General features: G+C 39.0%; 1 long non-coding RNA gene across 1 annotated transcript in view; it reads right to left on the bottom strand.

The window, feature by feature from the left end:
* LOC117216320 overlaps nucleotides 1-14,671 on the bottom strand; it is a 65,226-nt gene extending 50,555 nt beyond the window's left edge. The window contains exons 1-2 of the long non-coding RNA XR_004489350.1: nucleotides 14,436-14,671; nucleotides 6,465-6,739 (exon numbers count right to left, since the gene is read on the bottom strand). This is a non-coding gene — a long non-coding RNA (uncharacterized LOC117216320). The remainder of the gene's footprint in view (nucleotides 1-6,464; nucleotides 6,740-14,435) is intronic.
* Between the last annotated feature and the right edge of the window lie 3,999 nt (nucleotides 14,672-18,670).

Raw genomic sequence — 18,670 nt, 5'->3', positions numbered from 1 at the left:
TATCTACGTTTCCACCAACCATACCGTTAACATCGACTGTCTCTCTGTTAATCGCAGTTCGAACGATGGTTGCGCGCAAAAAAAAAAGAAGAAAAAAGATAGAGACGAAAGTATTATAGAAAAGCTACGCGGAGTGCAACAAAACGAGGAGAAACGTTGTCTCGTTATTCTCGAAATTGTATCGTCGCGAATGGGATTTCGAACTTTTAATGAATAAAAAGAGTGTCGTTTTTTCCCTACGGTAATAACGGACTTCTGATGCAAATTCAATTGGGCCAAACAATTATTTCTCTATGGCGTTGGAAACGCGCGATTGTCGGCCTCGTTGAATTATTATTCGAATCACACGGGAAAGGAAACACATAGAGATTTTGAAATACGGTATACGCCGAAAAAAGGAGAAATTTGTCATCTTACTTGTCTGTGATTTCTGTAAAATTCCGACTCTTTAACGCGGTAACATTCATTCCTCTGTTCAACGTTCCATCGTATCACGTATGTCTACGTTTGCTATGTGACTGCGTTAAGATAAGTGATTTTTCGCATGATTTTTAGTTACAAGCAGACCATGGATTTTTATGCATTCGCGAGAGACTCGAAGATGCAGAAGAGCACAAAATGCTCGTAATATACAAAACGATATAAAATATTCAAAGTGAAGTATTTGTTAATAGTGAAGTATACGTTTATTAGGTGAAACAAATATCTATTTATGTTCCATTTCTGTAGTTATTCTTTAGTTACAAACAGACTGTGGATTTTTATGCATTCGCGAGAGACTCGAAGGTGCAGAAGAGCACAAAATGCTCGTAATATACAAAACGATATAAAATATTCAAAGTGAAATATTTGTTAATAGTGAAGTATACGTTTATTAGTTGAAACAAATATCTATTTATGTTCCATTTCTTCAGTTATGTTCATGAAAATATAAAATTGCATAAAAAAGATCTCATCCAATAACAGGTAAAAGAAGAAAAACAAGTGGCCTTAATTAAAAGAAACGAATGTCAGGCATGAAGCATACTTACATCACTAAATATCAAGAATCATATTAACCTTATTTGTTTAGTCTTAAACAATTAATCAAAATAAACTTCAAAGAAGATCATTTGTCAACATACAATATCGTAGCCGATGAAACTCGTATTCGTAGAACTCGTACACTCGAAAATCAAACACAGGACAGTTTGTTCAACAAAAAGGAACGAAGGGAAGAAAAACGGACACGAGTCGAGGCTTTCTAAATATCACAGACTAATTGACTGGCCTCTGAAACGGCGAAAAAGAAGAGACCGAAACCGGTTCAAAGCTTGGTCTTCTTCAACGTGAATTCAACAAGTTAGCCGTTTTTCTTTGGGAGGACGGAGCTTTAAAAGAGGCTGCACCGTGTGAGATTCACGAGAAATCTAGATTAAAGGAACAAGGGGTTTGCCGTAAGGACAAGCCGACTTCCTTTCCTAGGTGACTATTCTTCAAAGAAAATTTCCTTGATCTTTCTTCACCCTTGACTTTCGAGATAAGACACACTTTGATCGATCAAACACCTTCAATGGAAAACTTGCTCGATAGATTCGTACGCAAGTTGAATAGAATCAGCAACTTTCAATGAGTTTCAATATCGCGCACGTTCGTTGATGATACGACAAGCTTTTTGCAAGATCGATTCGAAACCATTAGCCGAAAGTTCAAAAACGTTTTTCGACGTCCATTTTGGGCAAACTTTTCCTCTTAGAGATTATTTTCTTTCTTTCTTTTTTTTTTTTTTTTTAACTTTCTGTGCATTTTCTCATGGCAAATGAATAGAAACGAACTATGACAGTTTCGAGTTTAGCAATCCATTGGTTCAAAAGTTATTTTTATTCTTGACGTACTGCATGACTTATTTTAACGTGATAACTAATTAGACGGTAAGTCGTGTTATTTATTTAAACACGTATCGTGCTCAGAGTAGCGGAATATCGCTTTAGTATAAATTTATAATTTGCCAAATAACATCTATCACGAAGGTTGCACAAGTGCAGAAATGTATAGCCTAAGCTATACGAATATTACTCGTACTTTTCTATTTCCACGAGACAGTGTCCAGTGACGCTCATAGTAGCAACAAAGACGAACGATCTATCTAACACGCATATGAGGAAGAAAGCCATACAAAATTTTGTTACCTTTTTCGTACAGTCACTTTTGAACGACAAGATTGCTAAAACTTAAAATTCGTGTCGTTGAATTTTATTCGATAAGTATTTCATGAGTATAAGTTTCGACTGAAAAGTTAAGTTCCCAGAGGGCAAACTTCACATTCCATTTTTAATGAAACTTTGATATTTCGTAAAATCTGAAAAATTCTTGTTGTCTTTCTTGTATCGATGTCTCTCTGTTACTAAAATGTAATATCTTAATACAACATAGTTGAAAATAAAAAGTTAGTTTAAACTGCTAGGATCGATGATGACGGTTTCTAAAAATAGTTCACAGATTGATAAAGTTTCACGAGAAACTGTACCGAAGCAATATTTTAATATCTTTAATAATAACAAAACGTCACGAAGAGAAGATTTCAATTCGAAATACGTATTTGTAAATAGGTTGGTATTTTTCTTTCGTTATAGCTTTCGCTGAAAATCAAGCGAGTAATTCGTCTACGATAATGCTTTCATCGCCGAACATAATATTTATCTTACGATCGCAACTTAATCCCGCAAACGACGAAACTAATAACTTTCGCGTAACTAATAATTTCGTAATTAATTAATTTTGTCTTTCGCTTTATATGCATGTTTCTAGCAAAGCCACGTTTTGTGAAATACGACATATTATACATACATTAATCGAATCGTTTGAACGCGTAGATTGCAAAAATAGCAAAATTATTCCAGGGAAAGTTATTACTAGAACATTTCGATGGAAATCACATACACTGAAAGTAAAGAACACGTTTATTTCCTACGTACTGTTTCATTGCTTAAGATATGTCTAATAAGACACATCGTTATAACTATTTACTTTCAATAGAAATATAAAAGAAAACTAATACAAGTTGATTAATTAACACGTCACTAAATCTTTTAGAATGATTCAAACAAGACAAATTTCGTGGACTAAAAAATTCTCACCAATATAAACGATTTACATAACATCGTCAGATAAAATTGCACAAAATACAGTGTAATATTTTTCAAAATTTAAATGCCATGATATAGCGTGTTTCGATCTCTCACGACTCCCACTTCAAACTATATAAAACTCACGTGGCAGTCAACGAGTTAAAACGTTTCGTCCTCGAGGGATAAGGAGCCACGATTCAAGTTGATTATGAAATTACGTTTCTTATGTTCTTACGTAATGTGTCAAGTACGAATGTCGGAGGTCGACCTCCGATCGGATCGAAGCCGAATGAAATATTAATCGACGACGGTGTATCGTTTCGATGACGTTCGCGTGTAAATAGAATAAAGGACGGAATAAATATTACAGCGACGAGACAAAAAGATGCGAAACAGAAGGAAATACGACGTGGAGGGTAAGCTCAGATTGCCAAAGGGGTTTCCTGTTCGGTGTAAACCCCTCGATGCTTTATCTTTGCAGTTGAACCGTGTATTCGCGTGCTCTGGCGAAATTTCTATTCTTATTTGCACATATACCATTGGTGTTTCGCGGCAAGTTCGTTTATTCTTCGCTCAAGTGGACTCACGATCAGCAAATCCCGTATTCGATGGCAAAACGATTTGATAGCTTAGTCGCTAATGAAACGAAACTATCGGCACAATTAACCGAGTTCTCGGCGAAGAACGAAGCTTCGTTGACTGTAGAATCGTTAACCGGACGCCTCTCGATCCGTACACTGGGTAAATGGAAGGTGCGGCTTGAATAAAAGCCTCGAATGGGAACGCATAAATTTCTTTGTTACTATCGGCAGAGCGAAAAACGCAAGGGTAAAGCCTCCTTTCGATTCGAAAGCATTCTCTGGATACAAACGAACGTTCCTATTCGCGCAAATTCTTTCTTTTTTTCTTTTCTGTTTTTTTTTTTCTACAGGAAATAATACCTGGCTTTCGTCGTTTAGTTAAGCAACGAAATGTTCAATTGTTTTAATGAAAATGCGATAATTAAATTAATGGGTTGGAAATGGAAATGTGTTGCAAGCGTTTTGGACTATGGGGAGCTTTCTTAGGAATTTTCAGGCCTTTATGAATAAGCGTAACAATGCGTTTTAATGTTTAAATGCATGCAGATGTCTCCATTAAAAGTTTACTTTCTTAAGTTATGGTTTCTACCGCTTTTCATCCGATTGGACTCTATTCAATTCCTGCACTAACGAGAATGAATGTACCTAATTTTCTATTGTTAATTATCTATCTACTCCTAGTTGCTATTATTTGGTATCAAATTAACATTAAAATATTTAATTTTAAAATATTTTAATATTAAAATATTTTAATTAATCGATGCTTCGACGAGAAAATAGTAGCACAGGTGCATTTTTTGATCAGATATTTATCTATCACGCTTTGCTACGATCTTATAAATTTTTATAAATAATATTGCATGTACATAACGGTATGTTTCAATCTTTAGAATAGACCTTTCTACTAGACCATAGATTTCTCTGTTAAAATTTAACCCTTAAACTGTAAAAGCGAGTATTCCGTGCCCGGGCTATCTCGACAGACTCGAATTTCTCGCAAAAAATGTTATTTCACAAAAGCTTTATGATAACCTTAATTTTGAACGTTTGAAGATGTTACGTGAATTTTTGTGCGAGTATTGCTTACTGAGAAACGCATCAAGCACGAAAGTTTCGCGTTTTGAGCTTAAGGGTACCGTAAAAATGTTTCCACTCTAAAGATTAATTAATAAATTCACAATTTTCTCAAGTTAAAATTTCGTCATATACCACTTCGATCAATCGCTCCCTTTATTCGACGATTTTAATAACGATAATGAATATATTGACTATTATATAACGTATGCTATTATACAGCTATAAAAAGTTTACGATGGTATTAAATATTGGAAAATTTCTGTCGGGCTTACTCACTCATTGTCAGATTACGGGATATTGCCGGAGGGTACGCCAAACCTTGTGATTACAGCACTCGCGTGTTTAAAATTAATAAATATATCGGTTTAACACGTAACCGCGATCGTAAAACGAGCATGGCACGCCAACAGTTAATAAAAGTAACGTAATTATAAATATTCTAGAAATTTTAGAGAACGCCATGGTACGTACGCGCACTTCGAAGGCTGAGCGAATACTAAACTGCGTACAATGACGAGTAATAACGCGACCCAAACACACCTCAAAACCGACCTGTGTCGAACTCTACGATTCACGAATTGTTTATTCGGCCGAGTGAAAACCAAAACACACTGCGATAACATGGAAGACGTTCAGAAAAAAGAAATGCCTCTGCGCTTGACAAGCAATGATACGATATCACAGTTCGTCGAACACGTCCCTTTTTTTGCTGGATGAGGAACGCGAGCACAGATGTTTACACTTCGTGGACAATTTATGCGCATGTTTTCGTTTCTCTACGATCAATTCCGAAACATTTTGGTTAGAAAGATACCCCAGGCTTTTGAATAATAAAGTAATATGTATTACGGTTTGATTCGATATGAATGACGGAATAATATTAGAATATGTATTAAGCGGGGATGCAAGATTTTTTGAAATACGTAATCTTTCAGGTAGAAAGTTATGGTAAATAGAGTGGTTAAAGAATACAAGCGAATATTCCTGTAGGTAGAAAGTTATGGTAAATAGAGTAGTTAAAAAATACAAGGGAATACTCTGCCAAAATTAAATGCCCCTCGCTCTTGAATAATACAAAAGTGTCACGGTTTGATTCGATGCGAATTGCGGAATAATATTAGAATTTTTATTGTATGCATGATTTCTTTGAAAATACCCAATCTTCTAGATAATAATTTATTATACGTAGAATGTTAAAAATCTCTAGCTCTAGGTAACAGCTTTTTATGAGAATCTATAGAGATACGAAGAGAAGAAAATCCTTCTAGAAATACTGGTTCATCGTTAATAAGCAGATTGCGGATGCTTATGCAAATGCATAATTTTATGTATTTATTAAAAACAGATAGAAGCCAGATAAAGAATTTAATTGCATCCAGTAAATACGTAATTTTCATACAGTACACATTTATCACAATTTTAGATTTTCTCTAAATGCATAAACATCTGCCATCTATCAGTAACGTATACTTAACGTAACTTGATCATTTTCAAGCAAAAATAATTCCTCCCTTAAATAACAAAACAAATTTCCCAGTGTATTTCTCGTGACAAAGCTCGAATATATCAGCCTCGAATATTATATCCGCACGAGCGCCAACCCGCCTCTGCCACATCCTTCGTAAACAATGAATCAGTAATTTATCATGGCACAAAAGTCACTGGAGGCTGTGAATTCGTAGGAAAATTTGGCTCATACCTGAAATCTCTAGGCAAGGCCAATCTCAGCGGATGACGACGCACACCATCGTTGTTGCATCGTCTGCATGCGCGACGTTGCTCGTCTAGAATGCCTTATCCCGGTGGTACGTGATCCAAACGGCGATGATCCGCTCGCAGACGTGGACAGTTTGACGAGAACGATTAAAACGTTGAATCATTAGCGAGACAGAGGCAACGAAGTGGCTAGCAACGCGCTGTTTTCGTCGCTTTAATGCTAGCTGCACCGGATACGCGCATTATCGGCCGAGACACCTACCAGAAATACCATTAGCGGCCATTTATTTCGAACGAATACCCAATCACGACGGCCGATAATCTAGTGTCGGGTCACGTTTTAGCAGCAGCTGAAAGTAGCAGCCACCTGGCCGGCCCCGTTTTTCGTTCGACGTTTCGCAATACGGGGAAAAGGTTCATCATCGACTATTCTAGAGACTAAACACCTTGGCTGTTGAAGTACACTTCGATGTGTTTTTATATAACTACCAGTCCCTGTTTAATCCTTAGTTGCTTAGATACCCTGGTTTCTCAAGTACACTTGAGTGTGTTTTTATGTAACTACGACCCCTGTTTAACCCTGGCTGCTTAAATACCTCGGTTGCTCAAGTATACTTCTTCGTCGTCTTTATGTAACTACAACCCCTCTTTAACCCCTGCCACGGTCCTCGAAGGATTTACACAGGCCACGAAATTATTCGAACACTTGTAGACACTTCCTATGAATATATTATGTGTACGATAAATCTTGAAATTTCATTAGCACCATCGTGAGACTTGATTATCATGATTGTGTTGGAGAAGTTTCAGGCAAATCCAAAGATACGTATTTATAGAAATTACAAGATATTTATTACAAATTATTGTACATTTAATAAGAATGTAGCGTATAGCATAAATAATTATGCTTCTGGCTTCCGTAATAGTATTTAATGCCTCGGCTTTACTTCAGTTTCAACTTTAAACGAGGAAAAATCTTTCAATGTTTTAATAAAATCTGTAGCACACGATTGTTACTTTATAAATGTAACTTTATAAATACATTCTTCCCCGTGTTTTCCTCAAGTTTAAGAAACTTTCGAAGGGTAGAAAAATACGATCCGATGGAAAACGACTCAAATGTCACAGCAGGGTTAACTCGAATGTCTAATCGATATACCAAGTTTATGAATGACATTTCCGTGAATCAAAGTACGATGTATTTATCACCATAACGCGACCCTTCTATATTCTATTTTTATTTCCTTCACTTACGACAATATTCCTCTTTATGTACCTGTATCCTCCTCGTACAATTTTATTATTTTTTTTTCTTTTTTGGTAGCTCCATAAATTTCTTGCTATTCGTCCAACCGAAAATTCAACGAGCCATCGCGATGTTTATTAGAAATAATCTGTGAATATTCTATTAGAATATTTTTGATTATTGTGAAAAATTTGCTTCTTTGATGGTTTCGAACAGCCAACAGTGGTTCTCTAGAATAATCGCAGTGTTTGGGGTGAATGACGAAAGAGGAAGGTGTGATAGGGAGTGTTACAGGTTTACACGAGCTCCTATCAGTATTCCGTGCGCTTTCAGGAAGGCAGGTTCCTCTCTGCAGAGCCAGAACTTCCGGCCGCAGCTAGTTTATCGTGAAACGAAGAGTTCAACTCTATGAACTTACGACCGGGCAACGTTTTGGGACATCTTCGTCGACTTTGAGATAGCATGTCGATGTTTGCTCAGCGAGCAGCTGGCAAATTATTTTCCAGCAAAACTTCGAAATCGTTTGCGTCTTTGGAAAGGGGTTCGAGATCCTCGAGCGAAATCTGTTAAAGTATAGGGGTGGCTTTTGTACGGATTGAAGCTGCAATTGAATCCAGAAATATCGTGATTCTTTCGCAGAAGCAAAGTAGATAGGAACTGGAATGAAGTATCTCGTTACTACTGACTCGAGATCTTCCTCGAGAAATGGCCGTACTTTGTCCCAGATTTCAAAATCTTATACTTTCCACGCCAAACTGCTCCATCTTTGTTCATAACGAAACGTCCCAGTCGACGATCTAACATTCCATCGGCAATTAATTTTTACGTTTCCTCTTCTCTTCTTATTTTCATCGACCAGGTAAGAAAAAGTTAATGATAGCTTGTTCGTCGAAACGAAAGATACAGAGAGAAAGAGAGAGAGAGAGAGAAAGAAAGCAGAACCCAGCAATGTGAAACGGTGAAAAAGGTAGACATCTCGAGGAAAAGGTCAGCCAGCCACTTAGTCCTTAATCCTCTCATCGAGTTCCAATTAATACACGTCGGCAGCCGTTATTCAACATTCAGGAAGGAGGACCGCGCGGATTAATTGACTCGCTACGATTTAAAATCGCCGACGACAATGGACTACCGAGACCTCTTCCCTTTTCCTTCTATTTTTCTTTCTCTTTCCTAGCCGCGGATTAAGGAAATCATTCCTTGGGACGAAGTCCTTGCACCGCGACGGGAATTTTTGTAGGCCGATAAGACGCCGGACCGAATTGGATCCGATAAGAGGATCAAGAGCAAAATTTGTGACCGCGCTTAATAAGCGGAATGAAAAGCAAATAGAACAGAATCGTTCCACCGGGAATCCCCTGTATATACGAGAAACATTTCTTTCTAGAAATATACAAAATAATTGGAGTGCGTAGACGAAGAATATACGATAAATCACATTTTTCGTTTTTTACAATGCAACGGTTTAAAAATTTAGTAGAATATAATGTTGTCGATAAAACCTGTGTTACGAGTATTCTCTTTTTATTTGATTTTCAGGCTGAACGTAATGTAGCTTTCCGTGCATCTCATAGTTTAGACAATATTGTTTATCCGAGTATTAAAATATTATTTATAAATATAAACATTAAAACAGCGTTTGTTGTAACGATTTTGCCTTTGGCTGGATCTGACAGATTCTTTCCACTTTCAGCTGTTTTATATTAAAACGAACCATAAGGATATTAAAAATCAACAAATTAACAAAAATGTGTTCCTCTCCTGTTGTTTACGATTTACTGTGAAATGAGAGATTTTTTTCTAAAAATTCGATAAAATATGAATACTTCAAGACGAAAGATTTGCTATGATTCAGCAATTCCAGGAAGACTTCAGAATTCCAGAGGAGCATCGCTCAGAAAATTTTCTTCCACAAAGTGTTGTTTTATAATGTCCTTGTTTCTATCGTTTTCTAAGAGGAAAGGAAGATGAAACTGCATGCAGAAACATCAAATGGGTTACGACACCTTATGTAACGTATTGCGTAGAATTATTCAAGTATTTCCAGCACGCAATGGAGGATAAAGGTGACCCTGTTAACGACCTTTCTTAATCCTTCGACCTTACGTTCTGCCGAGCGAGGGTCATCATGCTCGATAAACCAATAAATTTTAATAATCGCCAGCGAGAGGCGAACAAAGGACCGAACGATCGCTAGCAGATCGAATATTTCTCTTATTCTTTCGACGAATAACGTGACGAAAGAATCTCGTGGACTACGATGGAATCTCGAAGTCATACGATGCTAGAACATCCCCAAGAATCTCTTCCACTTACAACAGAGAAATTTCAGCATCGCCTGGCCACAACGATGAAGAACTCTATATGAAAGTAAAAAAGCGAAACTTACATCGCGAAAGTATTTGAATAATTCACCATAGAAAACCCCTATATCCATATCGTACGTGTTATGTAAAATATTTTGAAATTTCATCGCCACCTTAACGAGAAAAGAATTTCGTAATTATATTAGTAAAATTTTGTGGCAATCTGAAAATGTATATAAAAGTTACAAAACATTTATTACAAACGTATAATATTTAATAAAAAATTGATTTACCGTACGAATAACCATTAAAACTGGAAGTGATAAAATGAAGAAATTCGGTGAACTGAATATCGAAACCTATTACTATTACAATGAATAATTAACTGCTTAATTATTTTCTTGATATCTGCGAAATATACGCTTATACTAAATATATTGTAACTTCTATATATTTTTTCGTATTTGTTTCAAACGTTACGGATATAAGAATGATAGCGAAGTTACATTATAGTGTTAATAAATCTGAGAAAGAATGTGAGCAAGGGTTCGAATACTATCTCATTCTTTTAATATCGTAGAGAATAGAATTACTTTCTCAATTTCTTCATAGTCCATCGATTCCCACCCAGCTATATCGATAAAAGAAGCGAAGGGAAGTCACAGAATGACCAACCGGTCGAATAATACTCACCATTGACCCAGTAAACTGCAACTCGAGAAATTTCCTCGCCACCTTAGCAGGAGAAGGAAAGGAAACTGCCTAAGGAAATATAGGCTCGTTAGAAGTCAATGCATTTCCTTCGTTTCGCGATCAAATATTCTACGGAATCGAAACGAAAGGAAGGCGGCAGACCAGGTGGTCTGTCTTTGGCAGATAGAATTTTCGGTAGATACGAAACCTATCGAAGATAGAATCGAACAATCGGAACGTCAGAGAAAACGAGAAAGCTTAATGAGAACGAGAGCTGCCGCTAGATACGCGAATTTTCGATTAATCGCCGAAGTCGTGGCAGAAAGGTTCGAAGATTTTAGATGGCAGCCAACGACGATGTATCGCGTGTCTTGCGCGAAACATTCTGCAATTTCATTAGTCTCGTTGTGACAACACTCGACTATCATGATTATATTGGCAAAGTTTTGAATAAATCTGAAAATAAATATAGAAGTTACAAGATATTTCTAGTAAATTATACATAATTTAGCAAGAATTTATTTAATAGGAATAGCCATATTTCTATCGCTCACCGTATGAAACAAATGAATAATAATAAGTTTTCGTGTCTCGCTCTGGCTTTGTTTCAACTTCGTAAGGGACCATTTAATGGCTTAAGAAGATTCTGATAAGATCGATTTTTGCCATCTGATACGCGAATTTTCGATTAATCGTCGACTTTGTGTTACAAAGGTCCGAAGCTTTCAGGTGACAGGGAACAACAATGGTTTGTTTCATCAAACGAAACGTTGCAGTGGAACTTGAACTAGTAAACGTAAATACCATCCCGTAATTACGACGCGTGTCATCGTCTGTTCGCGTGAATAGCAGAGTCCGCCCAGGGTGATTTGAGGAAGCAGTGCATCGCGTGCAAACAGCAGCGACGTGTCTCTTTAATGGGAAAACTCTAGACAATGTTGTTGCGGTTAGTCGGGCCCAGAACGAAAGAGAGGGAGAGCTTTAGAGATAGTTCAGAATCAGATGGACGAGAAAAAGAAGCTGCAGGGAGCGAGAATTGATCGAGGTCAGGTTAATGCCGGTCGAAAGAAACCGTAATTGCTTAATTCTCGGAGCGATTCCAGACGATTCGAAGCGAACCAAGAAACCGTACAGCCCTGATCCAGCTGTTTGCTGTATTCGATTTATCTGCCATTGGTTAAACGAAAGGAGATCCTCGGTCAGATCTAGGGATTTTAATAAATAAAAGGGAAACGCCCGTTTCAGCCGGAGAGACAGCCAAGAAAAATTCAATTTGTCAGCTGACTGGATCTAGGAATCGGTCTGATATCAGTGTGATCAGAGAAATAGCTGGAAATTCGGTGGTTCGTAGAATTTAGATTTCAGCGTGGAGCTCACGATCAAAGGCGTGACGTGGAAAACGATTTCGATGGCGATTCACGGTGACAACCGGCCCAAGGAGATCCGGAATTTCAATGATAACGCGATTTCCGTGGACACACGGTCGCATGCTACCAATTCGATCATAATGCACATCCTGCTTTACGACATCAAACGTTCCCAACGCGATATGAAACGATGGCAAAACCTCTGCTGACCGAAGAGGTAACATCCCTTCCGGTGGACAACTCAGAACAAATTCAATTTATCGGCCGGCTAAATCTCGAAATCGAATCTTTCGGAAGGAGGAAAGAGGATTAAAGCCGAGTGGAGGATGGAACTTTCGATCGTGTAAAATGAACGTCCACCCTCTATTCTTTAAAGGACACTAACTTACACGGAAAAGCAGAGAAGGCAACGAGACAGAATTTAGAGCGGAAGGAGCAGCGATAAAATTCCGGATTTCCATTTTAAAATAGTGACAGGGATGAAAGGGGGGAGAAACAACGCAACGATAAAGCGGCATTCGCACTAAAACGAAAAGTGGACCGCGTTTTTTTTCGAGTAGATCCCTTCGTTTTTCGGGCTGCGTTCGCCAACGACCGAGAGATCTGCGAACGAAAGATTCAATCTGTCGGCGGGCTCGGTCACGAGGGGATCGACTTCTCCCCGCGGAGTGCGAGAATAACAAAAGGGGGATGACGAAGGAAAGCCAGAAAGGAGGAACGAGATAGAAGAAAGAACGCGCGAGTTACGGCCCACGATATTTCCACGCGTGAAATTGAAACCCGTGACGATCTCACCTCGAAGCGACGATCAGCCACTGCCGCTTTCTCCGCGTGCACCTTTTATTCCCTTGACGTAGATGGACATTGAAACGCGTTGGTGAAAGCGAATAACCTCTTCCACAGGAGCATGCAGAAATGACGAGAACCAGGGCTCAGAGAAACTTCATTTCCGTGGGAGTATTTCTGATCCACGAATCTCTAAACTTCTCGATTGAGATGAGACACAGGATGAAGAACAGGAAACGAGCGACGGAATCGTAAAGATACGACACTCGTCTCCGAGACTTGCCAATTTGTTTCCATTATCGAGCTATGTTTGAATGGACACCAATTTCTCGTCTTCTCTTTTATTTTTATTTTTCTTTTTTTTTTTTCAAGGAACAACTCAAGAGTTTCTCCGTGCAGTTAAGTTTTCGAGTTGTTTGTCCATTTGGAGTAGTATGCAAATCGGGGAACGAGAGAAACGTTCAGCTACGTTTTCCCTTTTTTTTTCCTTCTCTTTCTTTTCTTTGTTGAAGTTGAAACTGTAAAGGAGTTTCGAGTTCCCAAATGCCAACAAAGGTGCGAATGTTTGCGTGTCACTGAACCTTCGATCGACAGAAACTCGATCTTCCTTGGACCTTCAGGAGAAGCAGGGGGGAAGGGAAAGCGTATAATCCAATGAGCAAATATCGAAGATAGAACGAACGTGTTTGCTATCGGTCATCCTAAGCCGCAAATAACGAGAGGGTTCGTCTAACACGAGGAAAACTCCCTGTGATTCTTCCCTTCCTCGTTGTCTCGTCGATCCTCCTCTCCTCGCACCTTCTATCGAACTTCTCAACGAGAATCCATAAATGGCCCTCCAAAAATGAAAGAATAGATAGATCACAGGAATATCGTACGAGGCTGCTGGTAACATGATATTCAAACACTCGACTCGCGATTTATTTAAAATCACAGTAGCGATCCAAGCGACTGGTGCAGGACCGAGCAACAAGTTATACACCATAACAAGCGTATCAGCAGAGAGGTGTGCCGTTTCCTCGCGTCGATCGTTAAGGCATTCATTCGAATTGGAAAGAAACTTTAAAGTTTCAAAACAAAAACGCTCCTTCTAATGCGCTAGATCTGTTCGATCCTTTGGAAACTTTCACGTCATATAACGAGTCACAAATAAATTTAAACAAATTAAGATAGATTAAATCGTTATGTCAGGGATGCGAAAGGAGGGAAATTCGTCATAGGAAAATCGAAGCGACGTACCGTCGTGACGCGTTCACTCGGACGAGTCACGGATTTAGTGTTGGATCCAACCTTTCGAAAAACGAATGAATTCTAACAAATTACAATAAATTAAAAAAGAAAAAAAGAGCATGCGTTAAGGATGCTAAGGGAGAGAGAGAATTGTTCAAAGAAAAGTCAAAGGGTGCTCATCGCGCCTTATCTCGCCACGGATCCACGGCTGGATCGTGCGCGTCCGATCGAAAATCACGTGAATTGTAACGAATCGGAATAAATGAAGAAACGTGCATTAGGAATGTTAAAGGAGAGACATTTGTCACAGGAAAACCGAAAGGATGTACCGTCGTGATGCGTTGACTTGCCACAGATCCAGCGCTGGATCGTATTGCACCCGGTCGAAAATCGTGTTCAGATCCGGTTAAACCCGAGTCGAACGTCGGCCGTCGATGCGCTGTCGCGTAAACACGGATATCGATATCCGGTGAAAACGGTTCCCGATGGAAACGGCGCGATGTTCGAGCGACCCGGTGGTCCGGAGTACCGTGCCAGTACTGGTACTGTGGAGTTTGTTATCGAGTAGCGGCGAGAGGAAAAGCGGGCAGGGTGGTGGCAGCTCTGCTTGGCTGACAAGTAGACAGAGATGGTATTACGCAGGCGCTAACTCGGCTCGCCTCGCGGCAACCTTCCATCCTCCCTCTACAACCCCCGACAACTCGAGTGTTCGGCCACCCTACACGGCCAACGATGCCACCTACACCGTCACCCATCCTTGGAACGCCTTATCTACTCCGAGATGTCCAGCGAACCACCGTGCAAGCGATTCGGGATTAATGACGGAGATAAATACTCTGAATATTCATTATTTAGGTATTCTGGTTTTCTGAATGGAGATAAGGTATTTCGTGAATGTGTGCGTGAGAGTAATTGCAGAGCTTTTTGAAGAAGAAAAAAAGATGACCTATTCGTATATAGTTGGTACAATTGGAACAATAGAAAAGGATAATGTCTTCTGTATTATTAGACACGTTCAAATATATGTAACACATAAAAATACACATGTAAAAATGCGTATGATTTATATTCAATTTTTATTTGAAACATTTTCTCGTAGGAACAGTTTACGAGTAATTTGGCTTCGCGTTACGAAACTCTCTCTGTCTATTACACACAAACGCTTGGCATCAATTGAAGCTTCATTAAACGTTAAAAAACACGATGAAAAATTTGTCTTGCGAACAGACCCTTAGAAAGATTTTCACTGATTAATATTCTATCCTGCTTCAGGAAGAAATATTTTCAGTAAGACCAGACAATTTTGAAAAGTTTCTTGTAAATGATACAGAGAATTTCTCAGCGGCAAATATCAGACGGAAGAAGTTGCAGGATCTTAAACTTCTTATAGGGTGGAACTGTGAAATAAAAAGGAGGAAGACAAGGAAATATCGCGAGGTATCACGAGCGATCTAAATTACCGCGCTTCTTTGTCCAATGAAACGATCAGAATGAAAGAGGCGGAAAGTAGAAGCAAGAAGAAAACGTTCGAGTTTGGATTCTCGAAGAATTACAAGCATCGAATCAACTTCGTCACCAGCAACTGTTTTCTTTGGAAACTCCGCCAGTCCTCTGAGGGATGTACGGTCTCTTGACTTTCCCACACCTTTTCCATCTTCCTCGCCGAAGCGTTCCAAGATTTGATCGACTCGACCTGTCAGAGACGCTGAATTGTCGTCGATAGCGTTGACGTGACTTTTCACCAAGTACGATTAACCCGACCCACTCCCTTAACGAGCAGTGGTTCGACCTATGACACATCGAAAGAGAAGAATTTTCTTGCGGACATTTTTGTGGAATTGGAACGTTTAGAACGATTGTACTATGATTTATGATTATTACTGAACTGTATAATTTTCTGCGCTGCTCTTCTCAGTTAAAGCGAGTTATCTATCATTTCGAAACTGTAACAGTTCTCGTAATAAGTAGAAAGAAATAGATAAAAATAAGTATAAAAAATTCTAACTACAAAAATAGCAGCAAAATCACGTTTACATCGTAAACCAGACTTAACCCTTCCGAGATGGATTTTTCTTTTAACAACGAACGAAATTATTTGTATAATAGTACAGGATATAATACGCACAAGTTTTAAAGTATCTAAGTTAATCCAGACAGAGTTTCATTTATAACGAGATTGTATAGCTGAAGGAATCTTTGCTCGCAGAAAAATTATAACAATCTACTCGTTGATACGTTTGTAGTTCGTGTTTTTACTGCTATCTTCTGCCGGAAAATCTTTCGGTGCTCCCTGAAGAAGCATACTGGAATGTTCACGAAATACAAGAAATACAGTACGACGTACTAATAAAAACGCGATTGCACAAATATATATCATCATTCAATCGTCGTGAACGTTCGAAATCTGAAATTCACTGATTGTCCTAAAGATTATCTCGGCACGTGTTGTGCCATTAATCTCGCGAGGGTCGAACCTAACTATTCCAAACGTCTTAAGAACGATAAAAACGTATAACTGCCATCTTTCCGCGGGCTGCTCGAGTTTTTGACGCGAATAAATTTCGCCGATTAGCATCGAACGACGTTAAAACGTTCACGCTCGCACAGCCGGATTTCCAGCGGAGAGAGACCCGGCAGAATAACGTCTCGGTTAACCGAGATTCGATTATCCAAATTTTCCATTATCGGATCTCGATTATGACACGGCCGTCAGCGAAGCTTTTGCTAAGCGGACGCGTTGTAAAATTTTCTGCGTATTAACGAGATAAAACGCGGCGTGCGTAACGCGAGAGATCGGAAGGCCATCGCTTTACAGTCGATTCGTTATGCGGTTTATCGTGGCTCGCCGTACGGACGCGTTGTTTTTCTCCCTCGTTACGAACAAACAACGCACGATCCTGTTTTTTTTTTCGCTCAGAAAAAGATGTACATTACGTCTGGATTGTTCATTGACGAGCGCATCGACACCCTCATTCTATTTTCAATGCTCCCCTGCTGGATGTATCGATAGTAGGGAGCTTTGTTACATCGGGGTCGACGAAGCTTCAGGTGCCCTTTAATCACCAAGTAGCGAACCTGATCAACGTGTGAGAATGCGCGCGTGTAATCGATCAGGAAAACACCATGCTTCAGGAATTTCTTGAAAAACTACGATTCTCTGGAGACCTTGCACATGAGACCAAAACATATTGAACACATCTCGAGAAAAAGCAGTTTGTAAGGTACACTGTTCCAGAAGTTTCAGAAACCTAACGTGCTTCTTGTATTCAACATTGGATGGCCTTCGAAAGGAAATATCTGCCCCGACGAAATATCCGCAAGCTGTGTGTACCAAAACGATCGATCGTAGAACCATACTCTACAGTTGATTCAATTTCGACCAAAATGTACTATAAATCCTTGTTCGAGATTTTCGTATATATTTTATGAATATATTACGTGTTTTATACTAAAAACATTTTGACATTATATTGATACTATAACGAAACACGACTATTATTATTCACATCGGTGAAGCGATAATAGAATACACAATATTCGTGGAATCATTGTAACGTTTCTTCACGGTGAATCATTTTAGGAAGCAATTGGAATAACAAAACGGTTCTTAATCGTTCGATTTTTGATGGTGTTTAACTTAGGGCAGTTGCTAGAAATTTCGACGATTGTAATTGCGTCTCATTGAATGATATCAATAGCAGAGGTGCTTTAATAACTTCTAGTGGAATAAAGGACACGCTATTGGATTTCAATCTCGATCTAAAGATAACGTGTTTCATTGGAAGAAGTTATATTTCGAGGAATTACATCCTTCGTTCATCTCTTTCTCTCTCTCTCTCTCTTACTCATTTTGGTGTGTGTTGGGGAACTGGCGTTTAAAGTCCAAGACGAAGAATTCTTTTTGTCTGTGCGACAGGTTGAATAGACGGGTAAGCGATATCAACGAGAAGCGAGGCCAATATTGCACAAATATTGGCTAAATATCGGCTAAATATCGGCCCTCGATTTTCCAGTAATAACAAATGGCCGTACATTTCGATGTCGTAAATGCTCGTTGCCGAGAAACAGTCGAGTATGGGCTATAATAAAAAATCAACAAACTGAAATTCGGCGGAACTGGCGGCTTGCTATTAAATATGTGTTCAATAACCGACTGATTATAAATACGAAAGCTGAGAAAAGGAACAGGCACGTACATCTGGAAACGAATCGATAGTCTGAGTATCACCTTTCCAAGTTATCGACTAAATTGGGCGATAAATGTTGTCAATCGGAACTGTTTCAAGTAGATTGTGACCGAGCAGGGCGGGCATCGATGAATTCAAAGTGTTGGGGAGGAGTTTGAAGCTCGATATAGTAGCAGAGGAAGGTTGCTGCGATCTCGAGCGACTTGAAGTAGTATCCCATGAATCGGAGATGATTGGTGTAGGTTAGATCAAGTTCGCTGGAAATAACGGCAGATTTCTGCAAGTTTCAAGCGGATCCGCGAGAATTGCAATAAATATCCATGAGATAGAAGGAGTTGTAACGAATTCGAAGGGAGTAAGTCGAGGATTTACACGAG

Source organism: Bombus bifarius, unplaced genomic scaffold (genome assembly GCF_011952205.1).
Source record: "Bombus bifarius isolate JDL3187 unplaced genomic scaffold, Bbif_JDL3187 scf7180000010271, whole genome shotgun sequence".
Lineage (NCBI taxonomy): Eukaryota > Metazoa > Arthropoda > Insecta > Hymenoptera > Apidae > Bombus > Bombus bifarius.
This window is presented reverse-complemented; position numbering and strand designations above follow the sequence as displayed.